The sequence below is a fragment of the Panicum virgatum genome, chromosome 1N, assembly GCF_016808335.1.
Source record: "Panicum virgatum strain AP13 chromosome 1N, P.virgatum_v5, whole genome shotgun sequence".
Classification (NCBI taxonomy): Eukaryota; Viridiplantae; Streptophyta; class Magnoliopsida; order Poales; family Poaceae; genus Panicum; species Panicum virgatum.
Window position 1 is genome coordinate 20,180,167 of NC_053145.1, and position 12,920 is coordinate 20,193,086.

A 12,920-nucleotide genomic window follows, 5' to 3' on the forward strand; every position below is an offset into this window, starting at 1 on the left:
CTTTCTTTGTAGATCGAGGCACTATGATAGGCTTTATCTCTCCATTCCTCCAGTTCCAAGATCTGGCGCTTCCGGTACTCTCTGGCTATTTTAAGATCCATGTTCCACCTCCGGATAGACCAGTGTGCTCTGTGCTCCAGCTCTACGGGTAGGTGGCAAGTTTTCCCGTAGACAAGCTGATATGGTGACATTCCAATGGGTGTCTTGTATGCTGTCCAGTATGCCCGAAGTGCATCCGGTAATTTCAGCTTCCATCCCCTTCCCATCACATCCACGGTCCTCTGCAGAATATTCTTGATTTGCTTGTTAGATGTTTCTGCTTGACCGCTAGTCTGAGGGTGGTACGGAGTCGCGATGTTGTGACTTGTACCTAGTTCCTTGAGGAAGTTCCGGAAGGCCGAGTCAATGAAGTGTGACCCTCCGTCACTGATTACCATCTGTGGTGTGCTAAACCTTGGAAAGATAATCTCATGGAACATCTTATGGGCATGCTTTGCATCAGTGGCTTTGCATGGCATGGCTTCGACCCATTTGGAGATGTAATCTACGGCGACTAAGATATACTCGCATCCTTGGGATTTTACAAAGGGTCCCATATAGTCAATACCCCAAACGTCAAAAAGTTCAACTTGAAGATTGTAGTTTAGGGGCATTGAATCGCGAGCTGTGATCCCTCCTTGCCTCTGGTAGTTTGGACATCTGCGGATGAAGTTCTTTGTATCTTCGTACATAGATGGCCAATAGAAACCACTCTGCCAGATTTTCGCTTGAGTGCGAAATACACCATAGTGACCTCCATATGGTACTGCATGGCATTTCTCTATGATCTTTTGTCCTTCTGCCATAGGTACACAACATCTGAGTAACCCATCTGCACAGACTCGGTACAGATATGGTGCATCCCATAAGTGGCATCTGCTCTCTTGAACTAACTTCTTTTTGCTCTCCCCTGGGGGTACATACCCCGAGACCATGAAGTTCACGATATTCGCATACCAGGGGTGCGAAGCTATTACTTTGAGAAGCATATCACCCCGCAGGAAATCATTTATCGGTAGGTCTTGGGTATTCGAATTGGTCATGTGCGATAAATGATCCGCCACTGAATTCTCTACTCCTTTCTTATCTTTAATTTCCAAATCAAACTCTTGGAGTAGAAGAATCCATCTGATCAACCTTGGTTTAGCATCCTTCTTAGTGAAGAGGTACTTGAGTGCGGCATGGTTTGTATAGATGATGACCTTGGTACCCACTATATAGGATCTAAACTTGTTGATAGCAAAGACAACTGCTAGGAGCTCTTTTTCTGTGGTGGCAAAATTGAGCTGAGCTCCAGTGAGTGTCTTGCTTTCGTATGCGATTGCGTGATTCTTCTTATCCTTGGTTTGACCAAGTACGGCCCCCACCACATAATCACTAGCATCACACATGATCTCGAACTGGAGCTTCCAATCTGGGGGTTGAATGATTAGAGCCGAGATGAGTGCCTTTTTGAGCATGTCAAAGGCTTTATGGCATTCATCTGTGAATTGGAAAGGAACATCCTTGGCTAGGAGACTTGTGAGGGGTCTAGCGATCTAGGAGAAGTTTGCGATGAACCTTCGATAGAATCCGGCATGGCCAAGGAAGCTTCTGATTCCTTTCACATTGATGGGAGGCAGAAGTTGTTCAATGACTTCAATCTTCGCCTTATCCACCTCTATCCCTCTTTCGGACACTAAGTGTCCTAAAACGATGCCTTCACGGACCATGAACTGACATTTCTCCCAGTTGAGGATCAGGTCCTTCTCTTGGCATCTCTGCAAGACTCTGTCCAAATTTTCTAGACAATGATCAAAGGTTGTTCCATAGACTGAGAACTCATCCATGAAAACTTCCATAATTTCTTCGATCATGTCGGAGAAGATGGACATCATGCACCTTTGGAATGACGCGGGTGCGTTGCATAACCCAAATGACATTCGTCGGTAGGCATATGTTCCATAGGGGCACGTGAACATAGTCTTGTTCTGATCTTCGGGATGAATGGGTATTTGATGGTAACCAGAATAACCATCAAGAAAACAGAAGTAGGAGTGCTTCGCCAATCGCTCTAACATCTCATCGATGAAAGGTAGTGGGAAGTGATCCTTCTTAGTGGCCTTGTTGAGTTTTCTGTAATCTATACACATCCTCCATTCCATGACGGATCGTTGGGGAATTAGCTCGTTCTTGCTATTTTCCACCACCGTTATGCCACCTTTCTTGGGCACGACTTGAACTAGGCTTACCCACTCACTATGCAGAACAGGATAGATAATTCCAGCATCTAAGAGTTTAAGGACCTCTTTCTTTACCACCTCCCTCATAGCATTGTTCAACCTTCTTTGGGGTTCCCTAGAAGGTGCTATTGTGGGATCCAATTGTGGCGGAACCACCCAAAACTACTGGGCCCGGGTGCACTGATCTTCGTTGCTAAGCAACTCTGACCCAATTTGGCACTCACCGGTAGTTCCTCGAGTGAAGCCTCGATAAAAGCCACGCTATTCCAGGATCAGCAGAATGGTAATTCGGAAAAATAGTGGGATTATGCTCCGGGGCTTGCCTTCTTGGGCACTGTCAGACAGAAAAGCTTCTGGGGCTTGGCCCAGGTCTTGAGACAAGTTAGTACAGTTCAGATTAACCTCCTGCTCCGCACGAGAGTCCGCGGGCACCAGTTCGTAGTCTCCGTCCGCGAGGTTAACCGTTTCTATATGCAATGCAAGATTTTGAGTTATTCAGGGATATAATTTCTTTCCTTCACGATAAAGTTGTAGTCCACGAAAGTTAATTTAGTGATGATTTCACATTTCATTGCATGGGCAATCGTTTATAGAGTAGCAAGCATAACTACGGTTATTCATGAATGAGTGGGGTTTTGGGTTTTCATTTTCAATTTCAACACATAGCATGCTTTCATTATTCCTTAACAACACAACTACTAAAGAGCTAGTGATAAAACACTAAAGTAACTCAGATTCAAACTTGAACATTCAGGGTATAAATTTCAGCATCTATCATAGAGCAAAAACTATAACTATTCATGCAAATGGATTACTCTAGTTACTTCATATTTTTGTACAGAATGTTCAACATGGATTCTGGTGCTACAAATTTTATGCAAGCAACTTCAAAGCATAAACTCAGTACTGAAATTTTTCCAGATTTTATACACTTATATAGCAGAGGTGATAAAAAGATTAAAAACAGCAAGCCATCAACAAAGATTAAATCTACCGAAAGTTTTACTAAGGATTTGGTTCTCAAATTTTTAGCAGAGACTAGTCCTGAGTTAAACATACTCCAGAAAATTTTTCAAGATTTAACTCACTATACTAAATTAGTTATTCAGTTAACTTAACATGAGTTTGCATAAATTTCTCAAGATGCATCTGACCAGCATTGCATCTGAACTTTTTATCACGGGTAGAACATACTCTAAACAAGATCATGCCCAAAAATAAAGATCAGAAACATTGTAGATTACTCAGAACAAAAATAGTAAATCTAGCCCTAAGATGCTAAGCATGATTATTCACCAAGGCAAAACTCAGTAAATGCAGCTCAAAATTCTTAGACAGGAACACAGAGCTAAAAAGAGACTCCAAAAATAAACATGGATTTTTCTGAGCATAAGAACTATATATAAGGAATTAAGATGATAAGACAAGCATAAATCATGGTATAAAGCAAATGAATTCTAATAAATTTGAAATTTAGAGATTTGCAGAGATTCAGTGGCACAAGGCTGTAGTAAAATTTTCAGAGCAAGTTCATGTACATATTTTCCAGAATTAAATCGAGAATGCTAACAACAGATTAGAGAATCTTGATTGTTCTAACCTGATAACTGTTTTGGTTTGGTGTCATCTTTTTACTGTGATCTTAGCATCCCATTAGTTATAACATATCCAAAAATCAAGGTCATTTGATGAGCAGAACTTCATGAACATGCATAAGGTGATTTTCTTAATCTTTTCCCTAGATTAAATTCGGTTGAGTTTCTGCAAATGTGAATGTTACAAAATTTGTAGATTTTGTTACAAGGATTCCAGATCAGTTGAGTTTGCATTTTTCTGATTTTTCTATGATTTGTTTCGCATTTTAGAAGTTCACTGGTATACACTGTAAAACTTGCAGAGACACCCTTGAACGAAAAAAAGAAATTACAACCGGGTCCTTCGCCGGCCTTCTCCGCCGTGGCATCTTGCCGGTGGTGTTCTGCGGTGCAGGGCTTACCGGGGCTACCACGGGGAGGCGCGTGGGGGAGAAAGGATCGAGGAACACCTACCCTGGTCGACGTTCGAGCGTTTGGAGCACAGGTTCAAGCTCGTCGGTGTTGATGGCGGGTCGGTTGTTCGGTTCGCCGGCGCTGGAGGCGAAGGAGGGCTCGGGGTAGGGGAACAAGGTGCGCACGAGCACCGCGTGAGCTCGTCGATGCTTCTGGGGTAGCTGTCGGGCTCGGTCTTCCCCGGAGCTGGCCGGTCCGCGGTGAGCCTGAGCTCGCCGGCGGTGGCGCAAAAGGGGAACGGCTTCGGGAGGGGGTTTGGATTCGATTCCGCGCGCGTGGAGCTTAACTGGGAGGTGGCGAAGCTGCTGCGGTGGTCGGAGGGGGCAATGTGGGGCTGGGCTAGCCGGTCCGCGCGAGCTGGATCTCGGCGGCCATGGCGGAGCGGCGGGAGGAGGAAGAAGGGGAAGAAGGGGCGCGACTGTGGGATGCTGGGGGTCTTTATAGGCCAAGGAGCTCCTGGGGGAGGAATGCAGTGACTGGGGGCGGTTGATTTGGTCCTGGGTGGCTCGACGGCGAGCGGGCGGAGGAGGCAGCGGCGCTGCGCCGGCCGGGGTGTCGTGGCGGCTCGGGAGCGGCCTGGTACGCGTGTGGGCGTGGGAGGGCGCCAAGGGGCAGGCCAGCTGGCGTGGAGAGGTTTCCCCGGGTCCATTTGGCCGCGGGCGCGCGGTGGACGAAGTCCACCGGCGGCGTATGGCAGGCGGCGGCTGAAACAGAGCAAGCCGGGAGAAAGAGATGGAGGTAGGGGCTCTTTTGCGATTTCTGAAAATTTCAGGGACCTCTCGGTAAACAAAAATTATCTCCTAATTGGAGGGCTCAAATGGAAAAGTGTTGAATACCACTTTTGCATAACATTTCAAGATCTTCAACTTTTGTGTTATGCAAAATTTCATTTGAAACTCACATTTTGAACTATTGGTACATTTGCATATTTGCACAAAAGGACTTTAGTTTTATTCAGTTTTTGAATTGATTTTGGCTGAAGTTCAATTGAGCACATGTCAATTGAAACACCTCTCATGAGCAACTAAAATTTTGTGCACAATTTTTGAAATAAATTTTGAGTTGCTTCCCACTCCTTTTTCTTTTTCCTTTAATTTCTTTTGTATGATTTGTCTTTTATTTGATCCTTTCTTTTTGAATTAATTTCTCAAATGTTTCTTTTAACTTTAACTAAGGTACCTTGATTGCATTAGATGTGCTAACACCTGAGGTGTCACAACCTACCCCCCTTAACAAGAATCTTGTCCCGAGATTGGATGATTGAATTGAGGTGGGGAAAATGATATACCTGAGGTAGAGCTAAGGAAACCCGGATAGTGTCGATTAAGATAATCCTCCGTCTCCCAAGTGGCTTCTTCTTCAGTGTGATGAGACCACTGAATTTTATACATTTTTACCACCTTTCGACGAGTACCTCTCCCTTTTTGATCCAGAATTCTGAGTGAATATTCGGTATATGAGAGATCGGGCTCCACTAAAATTTCCTGTTGATCAATGATTTCCGTAGGAACTCGAACACATTTCTTGAGTTGGGATATGTGGAAAACATTATGGATGGCGGCAAGTCGTGAAGGAAGTCGCAAACGATAAGCCACGGGTCCACATTCTTCAATGATTTCATATGGCCCGACATAGCGAGGTGCGAGCTTACCCCTAACTCCGAAACGTTGAACGCCTCGAGTTGGGGACACTCGTAAATAGACGTGATTACCAACCATGAACTTCAAAGGATCCCTTCTTTTATCGAAATAACTCTTTTGCCGAGACTGGGCTGCTCGGAGGTTTGCTTGTACTATTTTTACTTTCTCTTCAGCCTCGACCACTAATTCAGGTCCAAAGATTTGACGTTCTCCAGTCTGGGACCAACTCAAAGGAGTTCGACACCGTCGACCATACAAGGCCTCGAAGGGTGCCATCTTCAGACTGGTCTGATAGCTGTTGTTATAAGAAAACTCCGCCAAGGATAAACATTTGTCCCAGTTCTTGTCATAATGGATGACACATGCTCGAAGCATATCTTCAAGAATTTGATTAACCCTTTCGGTCTGTCCGTCAGTCTGTGGATGGTAAGCTGAGCTTCGAATTAATTTAGTTCCGAGAGCCTCTTGGAGTTGCTCCCAAAACCTTGCCACAAACTGAGGACCACGATCCGATATAATTGTTTTGGGTATACCGTGTAGGTAGACAATCCGATCCATATAGAGCTCAGCATATTTCTTGGCTCGATATTCAGTATGCACTGGAATAAAATGAGCAGTCTTTGTGAGCCTATCAACAATAACCCAAATGGAATCATGGTGCTGAGAAGTATTTGGTAAGCCCACGATGAAATCCATGCTGATATCTTCCCATTTCCAAGACGGAATCGGTAGAGGTTGGAGAGTTCCAGCAACTTTCAAGTGACTCGCTTTCACTCTCTGGCAGGTGTTACATTCTGCGACATATTTGGCAATCTCTCTCTTCATGCGAGTTCACCAAAAATTTTGCCTGAGATCTTGGTACATCTTGGTGCTGCCCGGATGAATAGAGAATTTAGTGAGATGTGCTTCGTCCAGGATTTGTTTCCGCAGGTCAGGATTCTTGGGAACGACTAGGCGATCCTCGAACCACAAAATTCCTTTATGGTCCACTCGGAAACACTTATATTTATTTTCACCTTCTACTACTTGCTGCTTGATGATACCAACACTTTTGTCGTGTAATTGTGCCATGATGACCTGGTCATAGAGTGTCGGTTCCACCGAAATATGATTCAAAGAGCCCTGAGGAATAATTTCTAATTTCAGCCTTTGCATTTCAGCACACAATGTGTCATTATATGACTCCATTGATAGGCAATTGCAGTGAACCTTGCGACTGAGCGCATCGGCTACAACATTCGCCTTGCCCGGATGATAATGAACCTCCAGATCATAATCTTTGATTAATTCCAGCCATCTTCGTTGCCTCATATTCAGCTCACTTTGAGTGAAAATGTATTTGAGACTCTTATGGTCGGTATAGATATTGCAATGAGTGCCCATAAGATAATGTCTCCAAAGCTTGAGAGCATGAATAACGGCGGCTAGTTCCAGATCATGAGTGGGATAATTTAGCTCGTGTGGCCGAAGAGCTCGGGAAGTATAAGCTATCACCCGATTGTCTTGCATTAGAACACAACCAAGACCAGTGCCTGAAGCATCACAATAAACGTCGTATGGTTTATTGTTGTCAGGTTGAGCCAAGACTGGTGCAGTGGTTAGATGTGCTCTCAATGTATGGAATGCTTCATCACACTTCGTGTTCCATTTAAACTTGACATCTTTCCTTAGTAGTTCTGTCATGGGCTTAGCAATTCTGGAGAAGTCCGGAATAAATCTGCGGTAATACCCCGCCAAGCCGAGAAAACTGCGGATCTGATGAACTGAAGTAGGAGGTTTCCAGTCCATCACTTCTTGTACTTTGCTGGGATCAACTGAAATGCCTTCACTAGATATAGTGTGACCCAGAAATTTGACTGTGTCCAGCCAGAATTCACACTTGGAGAATTTTGCGTACAGCTTATGATCTCTGAGACGTTGAAGAACAATGCGCAGATGTTGCTCATGTTCTGCCTCATCTTTGGAATAGATCAGAATGTCGTCAATAAAGACCACGACAAACTTGTCAAGTTCCGGCATAAATACCGAGTTCATGAGATACATAAAATAAGCCGGAGCATTGGTGAGACCGAAAGACATAACCAAATATTCATAGAGACCATATCGGGTTGAGAAGGCGGTCTTGGGAATATCGCAAGGCCGGATTTTAATTTGATGATAACCCGAACGAAGATCAATCTTGGAGAAAATCTTTGCTCCAGCCAATTGATCAAACAATACATCAATGCGGGGAAGTGGATATTTTTTTTTGATGGTCACCGCATTGAGAGGCCGGTAATCAACACACAACCTCAGACTATCATCTTTCTTCTTTACGAACAATGCTGGACAGCCCCAAGGTGAAGCACTTGGGCAGATAAAACCCTTGTCCAACAGTTCTTGTAGCTGGATTTTTAGTTCAGCCAATTCTTTAGGCGGCATTCGGTATGGCCTTTTTGAAATAGGTGCTGTACCAGGCTGAAGTTCAATGACAAATTCGATATCCTGGTCTGGCGGCATACCAGGTAAATCCTCCGGAAAAACATCTACATATTCACGGACTACCGGAATATCTTCGAGACGAATATCTTTCATGGCATAGGCACAAGAGTTGTTGTATTGGTGATGAGGTAAATATAGAACCGAATGACCATGAGTTGGAGAATTTATTTCAACGGCTCGGGAAGAGATATCTAACATTACCCCATGTCTTTTCATCCAATCCATTCCCAGAATAATGTCCATACCTTCTAGTGGCAACAAGATTAAAGTGGTAGGAACAGTTTTACTACCCAAACTAAGTGGCGCATTATGAACGATTTGGTTTGATGCGACTTTACCACCCGGGGTAGATATCATGAATGTCCCTTTTGTGTGACAGAAATCTAACCCAACCCTTGCTCCGAATTTAGAACTAATGAAGCTATGAGAGGCACCAGAATCGAATAAGATAACTGTGGGGTGTTGGTTTATAGAGAATGTACCCGACATGATTGGTGCTCCCTCGGGTAGTTCAGCAAGGTTGGTGAAGTTAAGTCGGCCCTGCCTGACTTGAATGGTTTGCCTCTTGCCCTTGTTCTGATCATTCCTGCAAGAAGCCTGCCCTTGAGATTGTCCCGCCTGGGGGCACATCTTGGCAAAGTGATCCGGACTCCCGCATCTGAAACAGCGGTTATTATTATCGGGGCGAGCGGCTGGCTGAGCATTCGGCCTAGGGCCGTTCTGCTGCTGCTGAGGTGCAAATCGAGCTTGCTGGGGAAGCCCGAATCGAGTCTGCTGCTGCTGTTGAGGAGGCCGAATAATCCAACGCCCTGGCTGAGGGGCCTTCTGAGAGGACGCGGGTGGGTTATTTTGCACAATACGATACCTCGGTGCAGAGGCACTCGAGGGTCCAGCAGGTGCCTTGCGCTTCTTTTCAGCGCGGTGTGCAGAAATTAGATCCTCCTGAGATATAGCCATATTCACCAATTCATTGAATGAGTCTGCTCGGACAAGATTTAGCCTCTCCTGTAATTTGGTACTAAGGCCTCGACGGAAGCGTTCACGCTTCTTAGCGTCGGTATCGGCATGATGTCCAGCATACTGACACAATTGATGGAATACTTGAGCATACTGCACCACGGTACGAGTGCCCTGAGTCAAGGCCAAGAACTCGTTGAGCTTACGGTCAAGAAGTCCAGCTGGAATATGATGATCTCGAAAAGCCAATTTGAATTCATTCCAATTCACCACATGATCAGCCGGTAGCATCCCGTGGTAATGATCCCACCACATACGAGCTGATCCGCGAAGCTGCTGCGCGGCATAGCGAGTCTTGTTCGCTTCGGAACAAGGAGTAGTCAATAGAGAAAACTTGGACTCGATCGTGCGAATCCAAGCGTCAGCGTCCAGAGGCTCATCCGCTTTATTGAACAGCGGAGGCTGAGTGCGGAGGAAATCTTGGTAGCTCGCCTCTTGTGCGTGATGAGCATGATGCCCACCCCGCGGTTGTTGCTGAGCTTGAACCAACTGCCGCAAAATCTCTGTCTGGGCAGCAAGAACCTCAGCAATACCCACTGGTGGAGGAGGTGGAGGTGGATCGCCATTCCCTCCGGCTCCAAAACCACTAGGGGTGCCTCGAGTTGATCCAACCATCTGAAATGTGAGTACTTTTGCATTAGGCTCATCATTATCATCATTTCAAATGGAATATACATCTCAAAATGACATGGAAATACTGGAAATTGCTTAATCAGGTTGTGCAGCAAAACCAGCGATACGAAAACGCTCATAACTGGAGTTCGGTACATGATATGGACTTGAAATTTTTACAAGAGATAGGAAATTTCATGATCTACAACTTTGGTAGTCATCACAAAGTCAGATTTCCAGAGTAGGTTAGTCGAAAAATTCAATTACTCCTCCTCTGGTTTTTCTGCTTCACAGAAAACAGAGCTTCTGTAATTTGCGATTATCGCCTGCAATACCAATCCGTTTGGGCTGAAATTTTGCGAGCAGGTTCCTAATGAAATTTGGAACAACTTTGGTATTCAACTCAGGAGCTAAATCCGAAAGGAAAAGAGGATAAAAATTCGAACTAACTGCTGCCTTCAGCTTTTTGCAGATCACTGATAATTAACACTAGTAGCATTAGGGGTTCATTACATCCATCGTTCTCTCCTTTCTACTTGGTCACTCCTAACATCAGTACTAAGGGGGTTACTCAACTCTAAGTTAGCCTAGTAGCCATGATCCAAAAGTAGGCCACACTAAGAGGAGTCTACAAAAGCTAAGAAACAGCGCCTCGGTCTACATGTTGACCGATGCCTCACTCGCCGCGGGAGTGTGAACCTCAACCGGTGCGGGCTGCGGCGCCTGGTCCTCGGAGTCCATCTCTGAAACGCCCTCTATCTCCTGGGGCTCGTCCTCCTCGTCCACCTGCATCTCGTCGGGAGGTGCGTGAAGGTCATCCTGCGCGTGCTGTATCGCGTGGAGCTGCCCCTGAGCCTAGTCCATCTCAAGCTGCAGGTCGTGAAACTGGTCCTCCAGGAAGTTGATCGTAGCGTCACGATCTGACACAGTGTCCTGAAGCTCGTGAACCTGGCCGTGGAGCTGGGCGATAAGAGTAGCCCTGCTCTCGAGCTCGGTACTAGCCTCCTGAAGCTGCCCATCTCTCAGCTGGACCGCCAGGTGCAAGGCCTGAGCGTGGTCCACCAACTGAGCGACGGCGTAACCCTGGTAAGTGTGAAGTCTGTAGAGACCGTCCAAGCACCTCGCTGTCGTCCGAAGGGCCCCGACCGGGTCAAGGGTAGCGACCACGTCCACGTGTGCCATCCGGTCGAGCCAAAGCGGGTCTGCCGGGTCAGGTGCAGGGAACAACCCGAACGCGGTCAGAACCACCTCCAGAGGGCGCAAAGAGCAAAAGGTGGTCATCGCCCTCATGGCGGTAAGCTCCCAGGTGTCCAGCAGGTAGTGACCGACCATCTGAGTCACGATCGGCTCCCACCCGTTGAGCGGGTGCTGCGGGATCACCATCGTCACACTGCAGCGACGAACTCCGTCCTCCACAAACTCGTGGCCATCGTAAAACGGTGGCTGGAGGTAACCGGCTGCACTCAACAGCTCCCAAAGACGGCGGGGAAACCCGTCCCAGTGCAGGCAAGCGGAGTGCACGTGCCCCTGCGCGTCAACGACCAGCAGCTCTTCCATCTGTCCCAACAAAAGACCGATGGATCAGCTGATGGTAACAAGAACTACTAACTCTGGAACAGTGAAAGAAATGGCCAAAACTGTAGAGAACTTGCTTCAAAAATTCTCAAAAATTTACACAAGATCCCTCTGATATTAAGGAACAATTCATCTAGTCACCACTAAGATCAATTCGGACTCCATGGGGGTGATATGATCAGGTATTCGGAGTGACGTCAACCAGGAAAACTGAGTGTCCAGAGAGGGTGTATTTTGACTATAACTCTCAACCTAGACGTCAAAAATTCTTCAAATTTTTATGGTAAGCTCATCACTTAGTTGTCTAAAACTTTCATGTTGAACGATTTTTAGTTTGAGCAACTTATAAAGGTCGAAAAATTTCAGTTGTATAGACGGTTCAGAGTTAACAGTTTTACACAGGGTTGATCCAAAAATACAAATACCATGCTAGAAGGCTTCAAAAATTTTCAAATTTTTACAGCAGCTTGATAACTTAGGAAACATCGTTTAGTCTTACTACCCCAAGTCGATTTGAGTGACTTAACAGAAGGTTAAAATTCTTGGAAACCAGGTTGCAGACTTTCTGGATGCTCCTTAGGATAGTGTTTTAACTGATTTGCTTGCGATTTCCCCAGAGATTTATTTGCTAATCTTTTTGAGAATGAATGTAGAACCTATACGTCCTCACCAAGGAAAAATTGCCAAGTAATCTTGGTCTTCCGCAATGACTTTGGTGGCATACATATTACGTCTCTCACTATATAGCTACTCGATATAGCTAGATAGCCTATAATTCGATTTCGAGTTAGCGTACCTGCAGAAGATTGACAGTATATAAAATGAACCTTTTGTGCCAGCACTCACGAAAGCATCCCCATACATTACCGATCACTATAGAATCGGCATCCATACCATTACCGCCGTATGGACAACGTTAAGCATACGTTATCGAAACAACGTATTGACTGAGTACCGTCTTTGACGGGGAATTGAATTCCAATTTCGAACTATTACTCCCCATATACTCAACCGAAGTTGGTATATGGGCAGCAGCTCAAGTAGGCCACTGCTTGAGCTCCAGCGTTCGGCTCGCATCACCGACGGGAAGGTCAGACTCCCTCAGCTGACTGAGTAAGCATACCTCCGCGGCGACGATGTAGTTGCAGAATTTAAATTGCGGAATTTAAATACTGAAAAGTAATGTGCTGGAAGTTAGCCATACAAAATAAGCCACCTGATTATACCCATAAGATTCCCTAGGGCTTTACGTCCTAGACTTGTCCTTGGAGATCCTAAAACTCTTT